The sequence below is a fragment of the Pleurodeles waltl genome, chromosome 4_2 (genome assembly GCF_031143425.1).
Source record: "Pleurodeles waltl isolate 20211129_DDA chromosome 4_2, aPleWal1.hap1.20221129, whole genome shotgun sequence".
In the NCBI taxonomy this organism is placed as follows: Eukaryota; Metazoa; Chordata; class Amphibia; order Caudata; family Salamandridae; genus Pleurodeles; species Pleurodeles waltl.
In genome coordinates, this window is record NC_090443.1 from 338,883,152 (window position 1) to 338,902,088 (window position 18,937).

At 48.2% G+C, this 18,937-nt stretch overlaps 1 protein-coding gene and 1 long non-coding RNA gene across 2 annotated transcripts in view; one reads left to right on the plus strand and one right to left on the minus strand.

Annotated features, from left to right (window-relative positions):
• The window catches only part of LOC138292664 (uncharacterized), a 360,464-nt gene that overhangs the window by 236,294 nt on the left and 105,233 nt on the right, over nucleotides 1-18,937 (minus strand). The gene's annotated exons all lie outside the window — the stretch shown is intronic.
• The window catches only part of GGA1 (golgi associated, gamma adaptin ear containing, ARF binding protein 1), an 85,224-nt gene that overhangs the window by 59,244 nt on the left and 7,043 nt on the right, over nucleotides 1-18,937 (plus strand). The window lies entirely within an intron of this gene.

Sequence of the window (18,937 nt, forward strand, 5' to 3'; positions counted from 1 at the left end):
CTTCGAGGCTGCCTGCTCCCGAGGTCGAGGAAAGGCCAGTTCTTGAGAGACTGCAGCTGGAGCTAGAGGAGAAGCAAAGTCGCTCATCCACCCGCCCACATGCAAGATCCCTGCCTTAGGAAAGGTCTTGCCAAAGAAGTGCAGGTTTGCCCTGGAAGGGGTCCCGCCACCGGACACTTCTCTGCCTCTGCTGCCCTCCAAGAAACAGAAGATCAAAGCTGCTCCTCCTCCTTCCCCTTAACCACCATTTCCACCTTCACCTGCTCCACTGCCAACTTCTCTACGGCCACTTCCTCCCTCCCCTCCTATAACATCCTCTCAGGGGTCACCGTAGTCATACTCCACTACTGACAGCTGAAGACTTTGTCCCTATCTACCCAGGTATGTTAGGTGGTGATTGGCAGGATTAGAACATGGATCTTGTCACAGACGCTGATCTGGAACATGTCCCCATCAGAGCCTCCCTGCAACACCATGGTGTACCACAACACTATTCAATACGCGGCTGCTTGCCATAAGGTGGAGATGTACGACACCCCTGAATATGATGACATTTTGGTGGACACCCTCTCAAAGACAGAGATCTATGTCCAAGACCTCCCAGTGCTCAAGGGGATGGTTAAATACGTCACTTGGATATTTAAGGACGCAGAGAAACCCTATGTGGTGACACCACGTATTGAAATGAAATATAAACCGGTGTTATGTCCAACGAGATTCCTTAATGGTGACCACGGCTAGGAAAAAAGCAGCAGCCAAGACCACTGTCCGCACTCTGCCTCCTGACAAGAAGAGCAACCGGATCAGTGCTGCAGGGAAGGGAGTAATGGTGGGTGCAGCCACACACTGGCACATTGCCAATTTTTTAAGTGCCCTCTCCTAGTATGATAATGCTCACTGGGAGGAGATGGAGGGGCTCCTCCAGCACAGCACGTCCCTGGAATATACTGTAAAAGAGGGAAAGAGCTTGTTGAGGAAGGGAAGGCCATCCCTGAAGTAACCATCAAGTTTCCATTGTACAGCAGCTAGAGGACTGAACACTTTAATCATTCTTTGGCATCACTCATGGCTCCATATGTCTGGCTTCAAGCTGAGGTGCAAATGCACCTTATTAACCTGCCGTTCAACAAGGGAGTGCCTGTTTGGACCGCAGGTTGACTCAATGCTTGAAAAGATCATGAAGGACACTGAAACTGCAAAGATGATGGGTGCCCTCCAGGTTCCTTCCAACAGGGCTCCTTTTGGAAGCAGCAGCCAAGGGGTGGATCCAAAGACATTTCCCCAGAGCAGACCTAGTCCTGCCATCAGCTGCACCTGGTTATTACCAACAGGGTGGCAGGATTTCACACAGGGCTCCCTTATAGGAATAGCTCCATGAGCCAAAGCAGATGCACCCTCAGTAAGGGAGCCCCAACCTCCAAAAACTCACTTGCCTCAAATCCCACCTGATAACACTACATCTGTCAGGTGGAATACTTCAGGGGTTTCTTACTTACTGGGAGGAGATCACCACATATCGGTGGATTCTATCCGTCATCGAGCACAGCTACTGCCTGGAGCTTGTTTCACTCCCACCAAACATCCCACTTCGCACCGACACCATCAGCCTGGAACATCTTATGTTACTGAAAGTGGAGGTTCAGGCACTGCTACTCAAAGAGGCTTTACAGTCGGTGCCCCTTCAACACCTGGGCAAAGGCATCTACTCCCTATACTTCCTCATTGCCAAGAAAGAGACTCCAATCTCTCAACAGATACATCTTGTCAGAACATTTCAACATGATAACTCCACAGGATGTTATCCCCCTGCTGCACAAAGGTGACTTCATGGCCACGCTAGACCTAAAGGACACCTAGTTCATCCAGCTCATCAGTGCTCCCTCACCCTTCATGTTAAGTGGTCAGTACTACCAGTTCAAGGTTACGCCCTTTGGCATCCCCACAGCTTCAAGGGTCTTAACCACATTTTTTGCTGTGGTAGCAGCTCACCTAATGAGGAGAGGAACTCACGCTTTCCCTTGTCTAGACAACTGACAGGTCAAGAGCGCAAGCAGACAGGACTATCTAGGCCACACCCAGCCTCAATTACCCTCCTTGACAGCCTAGGTTTACAGTGAATGCCACAAAATCACACTTGGAGCTGCTCCAAATCCACCTCTTCCTACCGTCAGTCCTAAACACAGTTGTGGGCAAAACTTTCCCCAGCGGCCAAAGGATTCAGGATTAGAACAGCGTCTACCTCTTTTTCAGCCACTCAGTCCATAGTGATGCACTTTCTAGAAATGATGGCCTCATAATTGCCATAGTGTCCCACACCAGACTTCATATGCACCTGCTTCATAAGTGCCTCTCAAGCCAGCGGTCACAAGAACAGGGCCATTTGTATGATCTAGTGTCTGTACCAGGACAGCACCCATTACTCTCTGCATTTGTGGAACAGCAATAATCTGCTACAGGGCAGGCCCTTCACAGACCCAGTGCTGTCTCTGACCATTACTACGGACGCATCTCTAGTTTACTGGTGAGCACACCGCAACAGCATGAAAGTCCAGGGGCGGTGCCCACTTCTTCAGTAGGACCTCCATATCAACTGCTTGGAACTGTTAGCCATTCATCTAGCCCTCAAAACCCTTTTGCAACAGACTCCAGGCCAGACAGCCCTCATCTGCACAGGCAACATGACTGCCTTGTTCTGTCTGCAAAAACAAGGAGACGCACTCCACTCAGCTTTCAGCACTAGCGCAGCAGATCTGGTGCTGGGCAATTCACAACCAAGATCATCTCACAGAGTATCTTCCAGGGTTGGACACAGACTTTGCAGTCCTGCTCAGGAGGACGCAGCAACAAGTCCAAGAGTGGGAACTCACCGAAGTCCTGCTTCCATAGTTCCACAGGTGGGCACCCAGATATAGACCTTTTTGCAAAATATGAAATCGCAAAATGCTCAAACTTTGCTGCCAGTTTTCCACACCCGCTGTCCATGGCTAATGCTCAATGAAGAACTGCTCAGGGATCTTTGTGTATTCTTTTCTGTCTCTCTCACTGATTCCGTACATGTTTAGGAAGCTGAGGCAAACATCTCTCACCTTACATTAATTTGAAGAACAAGCACCCTACACAACTGCAATACAATTGCATTCCTCTAATGGTATATTTCCTGCCTACAAATGCTTAGAAAGGAGCTTTGCAATATGGAATCAACCTTATGCTTATGTTGTCCCTCTTCATAGTAGCTGTGCTACATTTCCCACTTGCTGCAGTACCCACATGTTGACACTTTGGAGCAATGCAATGAACTACTTATTGAAGGTACCTTTTTTGTTAAGGCCTTTGAGACAGCTGCTCTAGATCTCAGACTAGATCTCAGATTTGAACGCCATGAGGCATTTCTAGTGGCAAAAGTGCACTTTATAAGCTTCCTTAACATAACATAAAAATGTCCTATTCAACTATGCAGTAGATGATAGATTGTAGATATTCTCTCTTTTTTGGTAATCGAACATGCTTTGTTTGTACATTTGATTCCTAAGGCCATGTTGGTAGTTCTGTGTCTTACAGATGTAGCCTCAGCAGGATATGGGCTAATGCACCAGAGAGCATTTTTTCCTATTCAGTACCATCCTTTGGTGGCGAAACCTGCCTGACTTATTCAGTTCCCCATCGGCATCTGTGTTCCCAAGGCGTTAATATATCAGTGTCTGCCTGACAAAAACTGACAATTTCTTGTAAATGTTGGATGTATGTGTATTGGAATTTGCTCCTGGTGTTTTACTTGTAATTTTTCTGTCTCGACTTCCACAAGGTACCCAAACACAATCACAGCCTCTTACAATTACATTTTGCTTAATTTGGATCCGTACTCACACAGCCACCAGAGACCAGGCTATGGCGGCTAAACAGTAGCTTTTCAAACCGAGGTTGTCTTTGATTGAACAACAGTTGCCAGTGCTTAGTTCCCTATCCACGACCAGATAGCACCTTTGGCTACAAACAATGGTGCCTCAATAACATGCAGGAAAAAAGGTTGAAGACTGGTGTAGTCTGTTTTACGCTCCCAATCAAAGGAGCAGGGTACTGAAGGTGATGAGGCTTTCGGTCTAATAAACTGGGCCCAGCCCTCCATAAGCACTAGCTTCGGTTGAAGTGACCCTGTGCACCTTCTCTACAGGCAGAAGGTATTCTTGCTTTAAAATCTCCTGTGCACCTAGCCAGGACCTCAGTATACTAATGCATCCACTTGAGGGATCTTTGTTTGACTTGATGTTGTGGGTGAATCCAATTCAGCCTTTCGTCCTTCTGAGTTTAGTAAAATGTGTATCATTGAGCTGGGTAATAGTACATATCCATTATCTGCCAAGAACACCCCCTTGCCCTGGAAGCTATAAAGCAGAGCCACATATATGCGCCACCATCCTCCGTTCCTTGCCTTCAAACACAGATCTGGAGCTTCGCCTCTACTCCCCCTCACTCCCCCCCTTCTGTCAGTTTGGCAATTTTTTCAAAATGAATTCTAGTGTGCTAGGGAGCAGTATTTCCACCTTAAGGTACAGGTTTCAAACCATGCCATAACTGTAGTAAACAATTGTCAGTGACTGACCCGCATGGGGTGGTGTGCCTCTTGTGGTGGTGGGTTTGAGGCCATGACTCTAAGCCATGTGAGGAATGTGCCCTAATGCACCGAGGGCAATCCAGGATGTGAAGCAAAGCCGTATGTCACTAAAGAAGTCAAGGATGTGGATGGACCCTTTCCCACTCCTGAGACTGATCCCCCAGCAGTCATCTTTGCGGTCAAGTTAATTCAGTAAGTCGAAGTCCAAAGCAGAAACATACAAATGTGAAGTGGAACGCAACCCCATCCCACCACTCTCTATCTAAAGGAAAGTTGTAAAGGTGTCAAGGGTGCTGCTTGATCTCACTCCTCATCTCCGAGTTGATTCCAATGCACCCGACTTCCTGGGGCCATCAGTGACATCGCAACAGTTTGAGGCCTTTAAGGAGGCTGTGCTGAGTATTTTTGGCATTTTACCAGCTCCCTCTGACCGACTTCTGTGCACCGGGAATCAACAGGGGCCTCAAGTTGTTACCCCAGCGGATCTATCCTCTGTGCGGCCAGAGACCCAGGAGCCTGCCTCTGGTTCCTCACTGACTCTAATGCTGACTTCCATGCTGGCTCCAAAAACTGTATGGGTCTCTTGTCTGTTCATTTCCGACCCTACGCTGTGGGTGCCTGAAGGGGGAATCTTCTGCTGACTCTGGTGTCCCTTCCCAAGTCATATCTGTCTCGATCCTAGCTGAGGTTGTGCTTTGGCTCCACTCCAGGGCACCCGGTTCCTGTATAATCTAATTCAGACAAAACACTCCCTCTACCATGGAGCCATCCTCTGATAGATCATGCTGTGTCTACTAGAAGATGACAGGGATCCTATTCTGTCCACTAGGAGAGAACCGTGGCGATGATGAGGATTATTTACCCCCTCATTATGATGACAATTTATGTATGTATTTACAGGAGGCCTGCAGGCTTGATACTTCCCCTGATAGAGGGTTGATTTCCCACCTGGGGCTGCCAATTTAGGAGTGTGCTTCCTTTGCTGTAATCATCTGGCATTCATTTTGCTCATTTGTTCCTACTGGACATATTGGTCTGATCCCACTCCACAGACCCTCCATCTTGGGAAATAGTGCTTAGGTTTCTATTCTAAAGGTGGGGAAACCGCAGTTAGAAGTAGTCATCGATAAAACAAGTTACTTATCTTTGATACCTCCCTTTCTGGTGGGTATTGTAGGTTTTCCATCTCCCCATTCTGTGGAGTGGTCTCTTTCATCCCACCTAGAAAGGTCCCAAATTAGAGATCCTCACACTGGTGCCTCCAATTGCTTTGTGCTCTGCGTTCAAAGACGCAGCTCTTTCAAGGGTGTGGAAAGAGTCAAGCAAGAAATTGACAACAACTGCCAGAGGTGGCACTTATAGGTGCGCACAGGAGCACTGCTATGAAAATGTCCGGCCCCAGTCTGGAACCTGGGGAAAATTCTAAATCTGGGGAATTTGTGGTTAAAGTATCCACTAGAAAGCATGTTACTGAAACTAAGTAACTTATTTGTTGTCTTATGCTACAGTCATTTGTATAGGACACTTCTTCAATTTTAAGGATTTTAAGGACCTGTTGCCACCATGTTCATAAAGCGTAAGTTACAGTTATGACATCTTTCGATGTGACTAAACAAAATGGGCCTTGGAGAGGCACTTTGAATCAACTTCATAGAGCATAGGTTCCTTATGGTTATCTCACAGGCCCAATCTTTTAGCATAAACCAGTTTTAAAGGAAAAACTGGATTTGGCAAAGTCAATAGATCTGAGTTTAATGTGCTAATATATACAGCATTAGCACATTAGAGAGACGAGAAGGGGTAAGCAGGAGCAGGTGCAGGAGAATAGGTGTAAAGTAGTTCCTCATGTATTCAATGCATGCACTCACGTGAAGGCAGAAAGATGCACTGAGACAGCCGATACTGTCAGTCGAGAGATGAATACGCCACTAGACCAACTCAAGACCTGATTGACTTAGTCTTAAGCGTGGCCTGGCCACCAGTGATGATGGCTGCCTGTTGATCGAGCTCCGTGGGGCAACGGTATGGGAGCTCTGGGGGCACCCCTACCCACTCCCCCATGTCCCCTGAGACAGTGGCAAGGTTCCGACCACTTGACCCGGCCCGCTGCAGCCCTGCAGCACCTGCCGCAAGCGCCACGGCCTGCGTTTCGGAATTGGGCCTGCAGCATGAGGAAAGCCACGGCCTCAATTTCCAACACTGCTGCATGGCACCTACTTTGCTCTCGCGTGGCATGACTGAACCTGCTCCCCTACCGGCCATCATCCAGTTGAAGGGGCCACCAGAAATCATGACCCCCCTCTTCACAACAGACACCGTCTTTACTGCCCTCAGTACACGACATCGGGCCACGCGATGGAAGGCTCTCTCTGCAGTCAGCATGGCCTACACTCTGGGAAGCGATGTGGACTACCGCTGTCCCTGACGAAGGGCACTGCACTAGCACACTGAATACAGGCCTCAACCCCCCAATCAGGCTCAAACACCCTTCTGATTTCTCTGCCCTCAGCCTGCATGAGCCCATTCATGCACACTGCGCCACTGCACTGGATACACACCTGGCACATGCCTTATCGCTGCACCTCACAAACTAGACCTGAGAGAGAAGACCTCTGACCAGCAGCCCCCCCTTCCTCCACTCATGGTGATTTGGACCCAGATGAAGGGGTAGGACCCATGCTAATCTACTCTCCGGGGGATGAACCGCTGTGTTCCCTACCCACCTCCCTGCGACTCACAGAGGATCCTGAGGAAGGCTCTTCTACACCGCGAGAGGGCCCGCCCCCGCCCCACAGGTGGCAACTGCATGGCCCTCACAACACATGACACCCCCCTCCCTCCCCTTCTCGGGTCCATCACTCTCTTTCTGCCTCCACATTGACGGGCACAGGTGTAAATTATAGTGCCAGCAGCACCCCTTCTGGCCTTACTGCCTCCTTCTTGCTTGTGCCATCCTTCAGAAAGTGAGGCCCATCTTGTGCATAGGCACCAGGATCACAAGTTTAAAGCGTGACTGTCCCTGGTACTCAGACCCTGTGCCACTGCCCCTCTTCCCGGGAACAGGTTGTGGCTGCTCCTCATCTCCCTCCTGCCTCCCAGTTCCATTGTTGGCCTTGTTCTGCATTGCCCACCTCCCTGTGCCTGCCCCTCCCCTGTAGATCCCCAGCGCACGGGCAGCCCAAGTTTAGACCTGCGGTTCATAGTTCCTGACCTTTACTGAGGTCACCTCCTTGGCTCAGGGCTGTCTGACTGTTATCTTCTTCCTTCCCCCTTCTCTTCTGTTTTCTTCCCTTTCTCACTCTCACTCTCCTTGCTTTCTTCCACGTCACTCACAGTAGCAGACACCTCCCTATCACACTATACTTCTCCCTTGCTTTCTCCCTCTTCGTCCATCTCTCGTTCCTCCCACATCGGCTCCCCTTTCCCTCCCCTCCCTCCCCCCCAGTCCTTTCCACCTTTGCCCTCGTCCCTTAGCCTACAACACACTCCCACCAATGGCCACCCCGCCCAACACCCGAATGTCTCACCCAGGGCCCAAGAGCACCTCTGCGCTATGTGCCATCTCCTGAAATATTAAAGGCCTAATGCATTATATTAAATGGAAAAACGTCCTGTCCTACTTGCAATCCAAGTGTGTGGATGTCACCCTACTACAGGAAACCCACCTTTCCCACCTGGAATCTGAGAAACTGAGTTGTGACTAGTTGGGGCGGGCACTATATAGCAGTTGCTCGGCAAGCTTATCATCAGACTCAGGACTGTCGAGAAAACACGGCGTCTCAATCCTTCTACGAAGATCACTACCCTTCACCGTCCTCAAGACTTTGTCTGATTCGGATGGTCGCTACATCCTTGCCAAAGTAAAACTTGGGGAACACATCTTGTGCTTCGTTTTCATATATGCCCCTGTGGGCACTAAACAATCTTTCTTTCTTCAAATCAGCTGCCTCCTGACAGAGATTGGAGCCACCCATTTCCTCCTTGTAGGAGACTGGAACCAGGCCCACGACGCAGTGCTTGACCGCACCGGCCCTCTAGATCATTGCAACAATGCTGAAAGGGCTCTCATCTGTGATGTTATGATGGATCACGGTCCCGTGGACCATTGGCATCTCTCCCACCCTTTAGATCAGGAATATACCTTCTTGTCACAGGACCATGGTGCTAGGGTCTAGGCTAGACTATTTTTTGACCTCCAAGAGGCCAGTAGTCCTTGTCAGGGAGTCCCAGATCATGGAGGCTGCGCTCTCGAACCACTCCCCTGTCCCAAGGGCTCGGTTTCTTCCCATAGTGTGATTTGGGCTGCAGCCCTCACCAATGCCTAAAGGCACTCTCAGCAGAAGGACCTGGAGGGTTTGATTGCAACCCTAACCTGCCTTTAAACTAGGGACCCATCCACCTTTGTCTCGAACAGGTCAAAATGGATCTCAACGCCCTTTACACCTCTAAGGCATAATATTTCCTTCAACCGATGAAAGGACACCATTACAAGCAATGAGAGAAAGCAGGTCACGTCTTGGTGGCACAGTTGCGACAACAGGTGGTGGTGCTGGCCATATCAGCTATCAAATCCTTGGTTGACGCTATCCTCACTCACCCCAGGACATTGTCAGCAAATCTACAGACTTTTACTGGACTCTTTACACCCTAGAGACAGAGGAGGATCCCGCCTGACTCACCTCATTCCTTGATGGTATACCCATACCCAGCCTCAATGATGACTGCAGGAGCTTATTAGAGGGCGACATTAGTAAAGCAGAGATAGCCCAGGCTATCTCTAGACTTACCTATCATAAGGCACCAGGGTAGGATGGATTTCCTGCGGAATTCTATAAGTGGGTGGGCAAGGATTTGTTTGAGCTGTACAAGGCCTTTCGGGAAACAGCCTGCATGGGCTTTTTTAGCTCCATTTCCAACAAGGCAATGATAGCAGCCCTCCCTAAGCAGGGAAAGGATCCTCTGCTCTGTGGGAGGTTTAGGCCCATCTCCCTACTTAATGGGGATATCAAGACTCGAAGGTTGGGGTGGTTCTAGCGGCCTGCCTACTGAAAGTGATCCTGACCCTCATACACCACACGCAGGTAGGATTTGTTCCTGGTCGTTCATCCAGGAATCATCACCGTACCCTTGCGCTCACCCTGTGGTCGGCCAGAGACTTACAGGATGAAGCCCTTGCTCTCTTCCTGGACACCGAAAAGGCGTTTGACAGGATTGAATGGTGGTACCTCTTTGCGATTCTGCAATGCTTCGGCCTGGACGATGACTTCAAAGCCAAAGTCCGCTGGCTTTATGAATCACCCATGGCACAGGTGAACTGCAGAGGCTTCCTGTCCGAGCCGTTCCCCATTTGAGGTGGTACTAGACAATGGCTGCCTGCTGTCCCCACTGCTGTTTCTTCTGGCTATGGAGCCACTGGTGGCCTCCATCTGACATGCTCCGCTCATATCTGGAGTCCCCATACCAAATCCACAATCTATCTTTATGCGGACGACGTCCTACTTACCCTCACAGACCTTCCAAGTTCACTCCCGACATTACGCGTCACCCTCGCTGATTTTGCGGCAAGGTTGGGTAATAAAGCAAGTTGGGACAAGAGCAAGGCGCTACCCCTCTCCCATGTGATGACGTGCGCTTCTATTACAGATCTTCCCATTCGGTGGACGCCGTCTCATCTCAACTACCTGGGGGATTTATGTCAGCCAAGGCCTGGATTGAATGCTTGCCGACAATCTTGACCCCTTGCTCGCCCAACAAAGCAAGATTTTGAGAAATGGTCACAGCTGGGGCTCTTCCTGTATGGGAGAGTGCAGGCAGTATGCATGGTGACGGTCCCACTGTATACATATATCCTTGGCATGCTACCCCTGCTGGCCCTCCTCTCTGTGCTACGCTCTGTTGATAAGGGTATCCCCTCCTTCGTCTGCTAGGTCTTCCCATCCATGTCTAGCTAGCACCAAACTGATAGCCCATCGCTCTTGCGACGGATTGGTCCTGCCCTCCGTAGAGACATGGACCCCCCCACTGTGGGTTCAGACGGAAATCATGGTACTGCAGTGCCCTTAAGGACTGAGCCCACTCTCTGTTGATAGGGGTTCCATGCTACGTCCTGCCAACCCAATGGTACAAGCCATGGTGAAATCCTGGTAACAAGCTAATCGCCTGTTTGGGGTGGGCCTCCATCTCCATGAGCATGTGCCACTTTGGGACAATACCAGCCTACAGATCGGTGGATAGATGCTGGACTGGAAAGGTTGGCACTCTGCAGGTATCACTCACCGGGTCCAGATCCTGGCCAACAGTGCCCTTAAGCCTTTCGTAGCGCTCCATGATGAGTTTGGCCTCACCCATCGCACCCCCCCTCAACAAGCCTGGAGACACTTGCAACTCCAACACTGCCTTGCTCATAATATGGGAGCGTGCCCTTGAACCATGTAGTCCTCTCCTGTGGTTTCCTATCTTAGGGCCTGGGGCCACTTCCACGGAGTGAAGTTCGGACTTAACAGCCGCCTGATCAGTCAGCTCTTTTCCCTATCTCTTTCAAACAACCTTTGCATCAAATGGTGTGCAAAGCTACAGGTTGAAATCAAAATGGAGAACTAGGCAGATTTACTAGAGGCCTCTGACCGCGGAGCAAGGGAGGCTCGGATAAAAGTCTGCCTTTTTAAAATGCTCCATGACTGGCACTGGGCAACTGTGAAACTGAGGGCGGCAGGCCTCTTGCCCCATGCCCATTGCGATCTCTTGCACATTGTATGTGACTGCCCCTCATGTCAGCCCTACTGGTATGCAGTGGTAAACTCTATGTGAGAGACCTTGCGATTCCTGAATCCTCCCCTACCCCGCCCCTTGATCTTTTTAAATGATGCTCAAGGGTCCCCGACCTAACTCGTCCGAATGCCCGCCCTCTAAACATGGTGCCTGCCACGGCCAAGCTCTGCATACTCCAGCATTGGCATTCTCCCACACCTCCTTCCCATGACAAGTTGCTCACGGAAATGTTTCAGACAGCCTCACATGAACGCATCATCTACAACTTACAGGATAGGACTGAGGCCTTTCTTCAAACTTGGGCGCCCTTCCTCCAGATGGATGTGCACCAACCCTAAACTCCCTGCCTCCTGTGCCCACTCCCCCACCCCTATGCAGCTGTTCCCACTGATGATCCCAGGAAGCAACGGTCCCTCCACCTGCTCCTCCCTTGCCTTCCTTCATCGCCATACCTACTGCCTTCACTTTTCCCTCCAATTTCCTATCCCAGATTGCCCCTCCCTCTATCCCCCCCACCCTCTGCTACATTTTCACTTTTTTTTTCTCTTTTACCGCCACCAGCCTGGCCAAGTGAACGCCTGAAACCGTCGTGATTGCTCGCCCTTCCACTGTTCATAGGCCCCCACACATCTCCGCATGGTCTGGAGTGTCCCTCCCACTGACACTGGCCCACCTTACCAGGGTGCACCCCGGCCCCCCCAGGATCCAAACCCCTGATTATGCCTTAACCATCGTCTTATTTTGTGTACGGAACCGTATCTCCTTCTTGTACAACAAACATTGTACCTTAAGACCATGCATGGGCTAAGATCATGTAATACTGCTGTCACCCACTCATTCACGACTGTTCCTCTCTCTCTCCCTATGCAATGTACTGTGCTATAATGACTTAACCAACAAAGAATTGCAAAAGAAGAAAAAAAGCTAGTGGCTGAATGAGGCTGGTGAACAAAGCCAGTGGTTGAATCCTACCGTATATATTTTGTAAGCAATAGGTCTGTGTGACAGCTTCGCGCTCTAAACCCAGACCAAAAAACAGTCTGATACTGGTGAAACTCTCATTTGCACATGAGGCTTCTAATGGTATAGTATTTGTTAAAGATTCCCGTCACCATTTATCCGTATTGATTTTTTTTGTTTCAACTGAATCTATATGTTCGATGGCATCTGTCGCTGTAGATACACATGGTCTGCATAGCTCGCCATCTGGTGTTGGGTCGGAGTGTTACAAGTTGTTTTTCTTCGAAGAAGTGTTTTCGAGTCACTGGACCGAGTGACTCCTCCTTCTGTGCTCATTGCGCATGGGCGTCGACTCCATCTTCGATTGTTTTCTTTCCGCCATCGGGTTCGGACGTGTTCCTGTCGCTCCGAGTTTCGGAACGGAAAGATAGCTGAAAACGGAAGATTTTCGACGGTATCGTTGCGATCCGGTTCGAGATAAACACATACGACGACGCATTGAACATCGAAGCGCTTCGGTGCCCTTCGGGGTAGATTTCGGCACACCGTCGGGGCCTAGTCGGCCCGACCGCGTGGAGAACAACGCCGATGGAACGGACCCCGTTTCGATTCTGCCCTGAATGCCACAACAAATATCCCTATACGGACCAACACTCGGTCTGTAACCTGTGCCTGTCACCCGAGCACAGCGAAGAATCCTGTGAGGCCTGTCGGGCATTCCGGTCCCGAAAAACTCTGCGCGACCGTCGAGCGAGAAGACTGCAGATGGCGTCCACGCCAAAGGAGCATCGACAGTTCGAGACAGAAGAGGAACAGGAGGAATCCTTTTCCATCCAGGATTCAGACTCCGACGAACTCGACAATACAAAAACTGTGAGTAAGACGTCGAGATCAGAAATTAAAAAAGGCAAAAAGGCCCAGGGGACGCCACTGCCAACCGGCCATGGCTCAACCCAAATTCACGGTGACAAACAATCGGCACCTTAAAAGGCCCATTCAGTGTCGAGATCGTCCGACTCCGGTCGAGACACCGGCACGCAGCCTCCTCGGGACCGAGAGAGTGCTAAAGAGAAGCATTGACACCGAGAGTTCGGTGTCGACACGGATCGACGCCGAGACAGTGGCGCCGAAGACCATAGAGGCCAAGATTTTTCGGCACAGAAGAAGAGGAAGGTTACCTCGGAGCCGAAAAAACAAACAACAGGGTTTTCGGAGCCGAAAAAAGCACCAACAGACCCAGTTTCAGGCTCCTATACTGAAGAACATTCTATGTCTTCACAAATGAAAAGACACAGATTCGAACAAGAACTGCAATCCACTGAAGTGGATCACACGCAAAAGCGTATCTTTATTCAGCAGGGGACAGGGAAGATCAGTACCCTTCCACCTGTCAAAAGAAAGAGAACACTTCAGTTTGTAGCACGAGAGGCTCCTCAGCAACAAACAGCAAAGACGGTAACACCTCCTCCCTCGCCTCCACCTGTAACTCCGGCTTCGCCAACTTACACCCCGTCACATTCGCCAGCTCACACCGCCATGAGCCACGACGACCAAGATCAAGACGCGTGGGACTTGTACGATGCACCAGTGTCTGATAACAGCCCAGACACATACCCAACTAGGCCATCACCACCTGAGGACAGCACAGCCTATTCACAAGTGGTGGCTATAGCAGCTCAGTTCCATAATGTGGAACTACACTCTGAACAAGTAGAGGATGACTTTTTATTTAACACCCTCTCCTCCACCCACAGCTCCTACCAAAGCCTGCCTATGCTCCCAGGCATGCTACGCCATGCAAAGGAGATCTTCAAGGAGCCAGTTAAAAGTAGGGCAGTAACGCCTAGAGTGGACAAAAAGTATAAGGCGCCTCCTACGGACCCTGTATTCATCACCTCTCAGCTGCCACCAGATTCTGTGGTGGTAGGGGCTGCCAGAAAACGGGCAAATTCACACACTTCTGGGGATGCACCTCCCCCAGATAAAGAAAGCAGAAAGTTCGATGCAGCTGGGAAGAGGGTCGCTGTCCAGGCAGCAAACCAGTGGCGCATCGCAAACTCACAAGCGCTGCTAGCGCGATACGACAGAGCCCACTGGGATGAGATGCAGCATCTCATTGAACATCTCCCAAAAGATCTACAAAAAAGAGCAAAACAGGTTGTTGAGGAGGGTCAAAACATCTCCAACAATCAAATACGCTCCTCTATGGATGCAGCAGACACAGCCGCAAGGACCATTAATACGTCGGTTACCATCCGTAGGCACACATGGCTCAGAACGTCTGGATTCAAGCCAGAAATTCAGCAGGCAGTACTTAACATGCCAGTAAACGAAAAACTTCTGTTCAGTCCGGAGGTCGACACAGCCATAGAAAAGCTCAAAAAGGACACTGACACTGCCAAGGCCAGGGGCGCACTCTACTCCCCGCAGAGCAGAGGATCTTATACCACCTTCCGCAAAACACCTTTTAGAGGAGGGTTTCGGGGTCAGGCCACACAAGCCAGTACCTCACAGTCCGCACCGTCCACCTACCAGGGACAGTACAGGGGAGGCTTTCGGGGCCAGTATAGAGGAGGGCAATTCCCTAGGAATAGAGGAAGATTTCAAAGCCCCAAAACCACTACCAACAAGCAGTGACTCACACGTCACTCACCCCCCCCACACAACACCAGTGGGGGGAAGGATAGGTCAATATTACGAAGCATGGGAGGAAATAACTACAGACACATGGGTCCTAGCAATTATCCAACATGGTTATTGCATAGAATTCCTGCAATTCCCTCCAGACATACCACCAAAATCACAAAATTTATCAAAACACCATTCACAGCTTCTAGAGATAGAAGTTCAAGCACTACTGCAAAAAAATGCAATAGAATTAGTACCAAGCACACAAATAAACACAGGAGTTTATTCACTGTACTTCTTGATACCAAAAAAGGACAAAACACTGAGACCAATTCTAGACCTCAGAGTAGTAAACACATTCATCAAATCAGACCACTTTCACATGGTCACACTACAAGAAGTGTTACCATTGCTCAAAAAACACAACTACATGACAACCCTAGACCTCAAAGACGCATATTTCCATATACCAATACATCAATCACACAGAAAATATCTAAGGTTTGTATTCAAAGGAATACATTACCAATTCAAAGTATTGCCTTTCGGTTTAACAACCGCTCCAAGGGTATTCACAAAATGCCTAGCAGTAGTCGCTGCACACATCAGAAGGCAGCAAATACATGTATTCCCGTATCTAGACGACTGGCTAATCAAAACCAGTTCGCTCAAACCACACAAATCAAGTCATACAAACCCTCTACAAACTAGGGTTCACCGTCAACTTTGCAAAATCCAACATTCAGCCAAGCAAAGTACAGCAATATCTAGGAGCCATAATAGACACGACAAAAGGAGTAGCAACGCCAACTCCACAAAGAATTCACAATTTCAACAGAGTCATTCAACACATGTCTCCAAATCAAACAATACAAGCAAGAACAATACTACAGCTCCTAGGCATGATGTCCTCATGCATAGCCATTGTCCCAAACGCAAGACTGCACATGAGGCCCTTACAACAGTGCCTAGCCTCACAGTGGTCTCAAGCACAGGGTCACCTTCTAGATCTGGTGTTAATAGACCGCCAAACTTACCTCTCGCTTCTATGGTGGAACAGTATAAATTTAAACAAAGGGCGGCCTTTCCAAGACCCATTGCCACAGTACATAATAACAACAGATGCTTCCATGACAGGGTGGGGAGCACATCTCAATCAACACAACATAAGAGGACAATGGAACATACATCAAACAAAACTGCATATAAATCATCTAGAATTATTAGCAGTTTTTCAAGCACTAAAAGCTTTCCAACCAATCATAACCCACAAATACATCCTTGTCAAAACAGACAACATGACAACGATGTATTATCTAAACAAACAAGGAGGAACACATTCAACGCAGTTAAGCTTATTAGCTCAAAACATATGGAAGTGGGCAATCCACCATCAAATTCGCCTAATAGCACAGTTTATTCCAGGGATCCAGAATCAACTGGCAGACAATCTCTCTCGAGATCACCAGCAGGTCCACGAATGGGAAATCCACCCACAAATTCTGAACACCTACTTCACACTCTGGGGAACACCTCAAATAGACTTATTTGCAACAAAAGAGAACGCAAAATGCCAAAACTTCGCGTCCAGATACCCACACAAGCAATCCCAAGGCAATGCCCTATGGATGAACTGGTCAGGAATATTTGCTTACGCTTTTCCTCCTCTCCCTCTCCTCCCTTATCTAGTAAACAAATTGAGTCAAAACAAACTCAAACTCATTTTAATAGCACCAACGTGGGCAAGACAACCCTGGTACACAACACTGCTAGATCTATCTGTAGTACCCCACATCAAACTGCCCAACAAACCAGATCTGTTATCGCAACACAACCAACAGATCAGACACCCAGATCCAGCATCGCTGAATCTAGCAATCTGGCTCCTGAAATCATAGAATTCGGACACTTACAACTTAGCCAAGAGTGTATGGAAGTCATAAAGCAGGCCAGAAGGCCATCCACTAGACACTGCTACGCAAGTAAGTGGAAAAGATTTGTTTGTTACTGCCATCATAATCAGATACAACCACTAGACGCAACTCCAAAACATATAGTAAATTACTTGCTCCATTTTCCAAAAGCAAAGCTAGCCTTCTCTTCTATTAAAATACACCTTGCAGCAATATCTGCATACCTGCAGACTACCTATTCAACTTCCTTGTATAGGATACCAGTCATCAAAGCATTCATAGAAGGTCTTAAAAGAATTATACCACCAAGAACACCACCTGTTCCTTCATGGAACCTAAACGTGGTCCTAACAAGACTCATGGGCCCACCTTTCGAACCCATGCACTCTTGCGGAATACAATTCCTAACCTGGAAAGTTGCCTTTCTCATCGCCATTACATCTCTGAGAAGAGTAAGTGAAATTCAAGCGTTCACAACACAGGAACCTTTTATACAAATACATAAAAATAAGGTCGTCCTACGACCTAATCCAAAAATTTTACCAAAATTTATTTCACCGTTCCATCTAAATCAAACGGTAGAACTACCAGTTTTTTTCCCACAGCCAGATTCTGTGGCTGAAAGAGCACTACATACATTAGATGTCAAAAGAGCATTAATGTACTACATTGACAGAACGAAGAACATCAGAAAGACTAAACAGCTATTTATTGCATTCCAAAAACCTCATGCAGGTAACCCAATATCAAAACAAGGTATAGCCAGATGGATTGTTAAATGCATCCAAATCTGCTACCTTAAAGCAAAAAGACAACTGCCCATTACTCCCAGGGCACATTCAACAAGGAAAAAAGGTGCTTCAATGGCCTTTTTAGGAAACATCCCAATGCATGAAATATGTAAGGCAGCCACATGGTCTACATTCACCAAACACTACTGTATAGATGTGCTATCCGCACAACAAGCTGCAGTAGGTCAAGCTGTATTAAGAACTCTATTTCAGACAACTTCTACTCCTACAGGCTAAACCACCGCTTATGGGGAAATAACTGCTTACTAGTCTATGCAGACCATGTGTATCTACAGCGACAGATGCCATCGAACTGAAAATGTCACTTACCCAGTGTACATCTGTTCGTGGCATCAGTCGCTGAGATTCACATGGGCCCACCCACCTCCCCGGAAGCCTGTAGCAGTTCAGAAGTTACCTTCAATTTTGTACATTTGTATATATATTATTTAAACCTTTAATAGGTACATACTTACACATTTCATTGCGCGGGCACTATTACTATAGTACAACTCCTACCTCACCCTCTGCGGGGAAAACAATCGAAGATGGAGTCGACGCCCATGCGCAATGAGCACAGAAGGAGGAGTCACTCGGTCCAGTGACTCGAAAACACTTCTTCGAAGAAAAACAACTTGTAACACTCCGACCCAACACCAGATGGCGAGCTATGCAGACCATGTGAATCTCAGCGACTGATGCCACGAACAGATGTACACTGGGTAAGTGACATTTTCATTATTGTTCTTTGTTTGAAAAAAGTGGATTGCAACCAGTGTATTAAATTATGAATAGCCTCCCTTTTTTATAAGCATTTGTGTTGATGATCTGGCAACGCCTGTTTGTGCCACAAAATGGCTGTCAGGCTTAAGACCTGTAACAATTAGACATCAGTTCTTGAACACCCAAATGCTTGTTCAACATAATGAAGAAAACACAAAAATCTAACAATTATTTTAAAAAAGTGAATGACAAAACTTCTTCAGTGAAATGCCAAACATTTGATTTATTTCACAAAAATAAATGTTCTGAATCTGAACAAAAAATGTTTTTCTCCATAAATTGTCGGGGATTCCATTTAATATATTAATTGTGGTGCATCTTCCACTTATTTTCAGTTTTCCAACATTTTCAAGGGAGAGCTGGGTGTCTCATGCTTCCTTGTGACCTATACTTTTGAACTAGTAAATCTTTTTCCCTTTTGTAAGTTGGATTGTGTCTCGCCTTATGCCCCACTCTATTTTTACAAGCCCCTGTTGTTCATCTCT